This window comes from Pongo pygmaeus, chromosome 2 (genome assembly GCF_028885625.2).
Source record: "Pongo pygmaeus isolate AG05252 chromosome 2, NHGRI_mPonPyg2-v2.0_pri, whole genome shotgun sequence".
Classification (NCBI taxonomy): Eukaryota; Metazoa; Chordata; class Mammalia; order Primates; family Hominidae; genus Pongo; species Pongo pygmaeus.
Window position 1 is genome coordinate 179,151,599 of NC_085930.1, and position 6,000 is coordinate 179,157,598.

A 6,000-nucleotide genomic window follows, 5' to 3' on the forward strand; every position below is an offset into this window, starting at 1 on the left:
ACGTGCTTATGAGATCACATAAGTGAATACCCAGCCCAGATTAGGAAGGTCAGGAAAGGCATCCCATAGAAGTATCATGAGCTAGATCTTGAAGAATGAGTGGGTATTAGCCAAGTAAAGAATAGGGGAATTCTGGGCCAGTGCAGCAAGATGTGCAAAAAGACAACAGAGTGAGCATGGCATCCCCTGAAATTGAAACTAGTTAAGGTGCAGCTGGAAAAGAGAAAAGTTTAGAGAGGGATACAGGTGGCAAGTCATTGTTTGACCAGAATCCCTTCCTTTAGAAAATACTCCTTTCCCTTCTGTGGTGCTCCTCATTCCATTCCACAGTGACTGGCCTCAAGGATGAGCACTCAGTTCACACCAGGCCAATTGAAGTCTTCTCATTTACTCAGGGATATTGAATTCCAAGGACCCTGTGGACCTGAAGAAACCAATGGCTATGCTGCCTTCACATGAATGGAGCCTGTCTAGAAATAGAACCAACATGAAAAAAACAGAACCAAGGGTGGATCAGGAAGACAAGGCCTTAATGCCATCTTTGAACTCCTAGATCTAGCCTGGCCTAAAGCCATTCCTGGGCTTTTCAGTTGCATGAGCCAACAGATTCCTCATTTTTTCTCAGTTATTTTGAATGAGATTTCTGTCACTGGGAACTGAAAGATAACTGAGTTGCACACAGTAAGTATGAACAGTGACACTAAAATATCTTTGGAGCAGATTGACTCAAAGCAGGAGAGTGACACATTCAGATTTGCATCTTAGACTACACTAATCACATAGAAAATGGCATGGCAAGGAGCAAGGCTTAGATATTTTCTGGATACTTCCAGTATTTCTCAGATTTACACATTCTAACCACAACTCCTCTCTTGTTGTTAAAAACAATTTGTTTTCTTATTACAGAAAAATCGGAAACTTATAAGCAAAAATAACCAGAAAACTCACAAACCTACTATCTTAGTCCATTTTGTGTAGCTATAACAGAATACCACAGACTGGGTAATTTATAAAGAAAATAAACTGACCGGGCATGGTGGCTTATGCCTGTAATCCCACCACTTTGGGAGGCCGAGGTGGGTGGATGACCTGAGGTCAGGAGTTCAAGACCAGCCTGGCTAACATGGCAAAACCCCGAATCGACTGAAAATACAAAAATTAGCTGGGTGTGGTGGTGTGCACCTGTAGTCCCAGTTACTCAGGAGGCTGAGACAGGAGAATCGCTTGAACCCAGGAGGCAGAGGCTGCAATAAGCTGAGATCACACCACTGCACTCCAGCCTGGGCAACAGAGTGAGATTCTGTCTCAAGAAAAAAAAAAAAAGAAGCTTATTTGACTCATGAGTTTGGAGGCTGCGAAGTCCAAGAGCATGGCACTGGGATCTAGTGAGGGCTTTCGTGCTGCATCCCATGGTAGAAGGCAGAAGGGCAAGACAAGATGAAAGCCAGTGAGCAAGAGGGGGCTGAACTGGCTTTTATAACAAGCCCACTCTCATGATAATAACAATGCATTTGTGAAGGCAGAGCCCTTACGGCCTAATCACCTCTTAAAGGTTCCACCTCTTAATACCATCACAATGGCAATTAAATTTCAGCATGAGTTTTGAGGGGAACATTGAAACCATAGCACCTACCTTCAGAGACAACTACTGTTAAAACTCATATGTATCCTTCTATAGCTCTTATATGTGTAACATGTATGTCTCTGTTCACTGAGGTGAGGAGATAGTAAATAAATGGGATCATACCATGTATACTTTATATTAAGAGTATTCAGAAATTAACGATCTGGAAAAAGAACATGTTGTGTGAAACCAAAGACACCATTTTTTCAGAAGAACAAATTATTGACCAGCTTATGATTTTAAATTGTATTTCTGCTCACCAACTTCAAGCTTCAGATTGTGAAGTTATCCTTAGACTAAGTATATAGTAAATGCATGTTACAAAGTATTTCACATTACAGTGTTTTTAATGATCAACATTCGAGGGGATTAGAAGGAAGAATTTATTATTAACTTGCCATATCCTCAAATACATACACCTTTTACAATTATGGCACTTTGCACTGCAAAGAAAAAAAATAAAGGGCAGTAACAAGTAAATTAGTACACAACAAGGCTCTTGAAAACAAGAGCAGTAACTGCAGAAACTGGTCTGTACTTACAGAGTCTGGACAATATCTGACAGACTGCACAGCTATAAAGAGTGGTTGGATACTATATAAAGCAAAGCAAGTTGCATCTCTATCCCATCTTTCTAGTTGCATATACTCCACGGGGTTCAATTACAAAATCGAAGCCCTATTCTTAATAACTCTTTTTCTCATTGTCCTTTAATAAAAGAACCATCAGAATTCTCCACTTTTCAATTGCATATGCTGTCTTCTATCTTACCTTCCATTCCACCCCTAATTTAGTCTCCTTCCAAAGGACTGATTGCAAATTTCACTACTTAACAAACAACATATGCAGCCGGGCGTGGTGGCTCATGCCTGTAATCCCAGCACTTTGGGAGGCCAAAGCAGGCGGATCACGAGGTCAGGAGATCAAGACCGTCCTGGCCAACATGGTGAAACCCTGTCTCTACTAAAAATACAAAAATTAGCTGGGCGTAGAGGTGCACACCTGTAGTCCCAGCTAGTCGGGAGGCTGAGGCAGGAGAATTGCTTGAACCTGGGAGGCAGAGGCTGCAGTGAGCCAAGATCACACCACTGCACTCGTCTGGGCGACAGAGCGAGACAGACTCCCTCAAAAAAAAAAAAAAAAAAGAAAACATATGCAAGATTCAGATGTCTCGTGCTTCCCTCTGCCGCCACCCAAAGTTTCTTATTAACAGTATTGGTGGGAGCATGACATGTTTGTTTGAACAGTTCCATCAATGCCAAGCCACGATTATACACGGATAATGTCCCTATAGAAGGGAACCAAATCCTGGAAAATGAGCTCGAATGTTCAGCCCCATTGCCACCTCACATTCTTTATTCCCCACCACACAAATTGAGAGGGGTGCGGTGACCAGACAGAGGAATGCCATTGAGACTCCCAGCACAGACCATAGACTACTTTTCTCAGGAGGCAATGGCAGTTCTCTGCAATACTCAGAAGGCAAGTCATCTGAAGAATCTTAAAACTGGAGACCTGCTGCACAATCCTTTCCTTTCTTCATTCAATCAACATTTACTGAGCCTCGACTATATGTTGAACAATAATATAAATGAGGAACCCATAGTCCCGGCTCAGAATCCGGGGAAGGAGCAAGGAAACCAGCGGCTGCCTGCATATGCACACGTTGCCGGGGGAGATCCATCTTCTGCCCTAAAAGCTACAATCTCCGCCATCGGAAAGCTTCCAGCCTGGTAGGGTTATGATAAGGCAAATAAACAAACAAACAGATACAAACAAAGTGCTGCAGGCTTTGAGAAAGAAGTTAGATGGTGAAGGATTGCGGAGGCAAAAAGAGGCGAGCGATCAGAGAGCTCTTACTCCACAAGGGAGGATTTTACAGCAGCCATCACTCCTTAGTCTCTGTTTCCTTTTCATCACCGACACAAATGCTTCTCAGAACTTGGAATATTGCCCACCAGGAGTTTACAAATCCAAATGAAAACTAACCACTAACTGATGGCGTAGAAAGGAAAGGAACAGGCCGGGCACGGCGGCTCATGCCTGTAATCCCAGCACTTTGGAAGGCGGAGGCGGGCGGATCACCTGCGGTCAGGAGTTTGGACCAGCCTGGCCAACATGGTGAAACTCCATCTCTAGTAAAAATACAAAAATTAGCCGGGCGTGGTGGCGGGAGCCTGTAATCCCAGCTACTCAGGAGGCTGAGGCAGGAGAATCGCTTGAACCCGGGAGGCGGAGGTTGCAGTGAGCTGAGATCGCGGCCACTGCACTCCATCCTGGGCAAAGGAGTGAGACTCTGTCTCAAAAAAAAAGAAAAAGAAAAGAAAGGAACAAAAGAATAACTCCTTGGGCCTCTGGTATAGAGGCTTCCAGCACAAAGTCACAATATGTGGGACAATATCAAATAAGCATTCCATTTTTCACTAAAATATCTTGTGTTTACCATAAAGTGAAACCTGCTTAAAATAAAATCCATCAGGATGCTCATTTTGTTCACCCTACCCCCACTTGCCACATTACAAAGAGGAAGCAACGAGATATTGTTCAATGCTGCTGAGAATAATTTCATTTCCTTCCTATTCAGTATCTTTTTTGATACAACATGTAATTATGGGAATTTTTAAGAATTTTCAACAAATGTCTTCTGTAAAACTTAGTCCCTTCTGTAGCAACATACGATCCCCCTGCAAATCAAGGTAGCTAGGAATTGTGCAGTGAAAGAGAGTGGTTTGCTTTAATGTTGTGTGCAACCAACTTCCTGTTGCCTTTTAATGTTCTGCTGCTAGTACAGCATAATTGGATAACTAATAACAAATACACGTGGTGCTGATTTTGTTTCATTAAAACATTTACAGAAGTTCAAAGTTAAGCATCTGAAACACCTGATTGATTTTTGTTTTTCACTACAATCTTTTTATGGCATAACATATGCACAGCTAATGTTTTAAAATAAAATGTAATATACCTAAAGAAAAGTGTACAAATCATAAGTATATAGTTCAATGAATTATCACAAAGTGGACACACCCATGTAACCATTAGACCAAGCAGCAGAACATCAGCTCCTAGAACCCCCACTCCCAGACCCGGGGGAACCCTCTCAGCCACCTGACTCCTCGCCTTCCACAATGTCCACTTTAAACACTATGGGTTTATTTTGCCTGTGTTTGAACTTCATGTAAATGGAATCATATTATGGAGTCTTTTGTGTTGGACTTTTCAATATTGTGAGATCCATAATGTATATAGGAGCAGTTCCTTCATGATCCTTGTACAGATTATTAATCACATCCCAGATGGGAGAATGACCCACAACTGATGATTATGAGGTTTCCCACAGACTGTGACTCCAAGTATAACTCCATTTCTTCATCTCCCCATTCTAACATTGATGAACAGAGCCTCCATTGTCTGCTGAGGACATGCTACTGGTTAGAAGAATAATTTCCAGAGAACTCTTCTAACCATTGTAACTCAATCCCTACTAAGAATGTTGCTGTTCCCTTCACTGTGAATCCGCTAGTGAATGCTGAGCACCTCCTGTGTGAGTCCTCCAGTCTCAGCCAGGAAGCAGCTCATAAAATTCAAGGACATGATCTGATTAAGATAAGAGAGGTATGAGTTGCTTTGGGAATTTTAAAGTCAGAGGAAATCACTTCATTTGAGGGATCAGAAACAGGCCTTTGAGGACCAGTGGGATCAACAGGCTAATCTGTGGGCACACCTCAGGCCAAGGTTATATCCTGAGTGAAAACAAACAAGCAAACCAAAAGAGACAATGGGGCATTTTGTGGAAAATATGAAGGGTCCTGGGTGGCTTAATCATAGGGAATATTGGGGATTGAGTCTAGAAACCCAGGTAAGGATCATACTGTAGGAGACCTTAAATGTCAAGGCGAGGAAGAAATTTACTCCAGTGGCTTTTTTCACTGGTTTCTGCCCTGCTGACCTCCCTTTCCAACAACTAACTTTTGTCCACCTTGCTTCTCTCTTAGGTGCCTTTCTCTCTCCCTTCGCTCCTTGTTTTTGTTTTAATTATTATTATTATACTTTAAGTTGTAGGGTACATGTGCACAACGTGCAGGTTTGTTACATAGGTATACATGTGCCATGTTGGTTTGCTGCACCCATCAACTCGTCACTTACGTTAGGTATTTCTCCTAATGCTATTCCTCCCCCAGCCCCGCCACCCCCCGACAGGCCCCGGTGTGTGATGTTCCCCGCCCTTTGTCCAAGCGTTCTCATATTGCTCCTTGTTTTTTTAAGAATTCTTATTTTCCACTTCAATTTAACCCACTGCAAGCTGGTTCCTGTACCCAACTTCTGAAATTACTTCTGCTGAGATCTCTGTACATCTCAGAGTTCTTGGTTGCAAA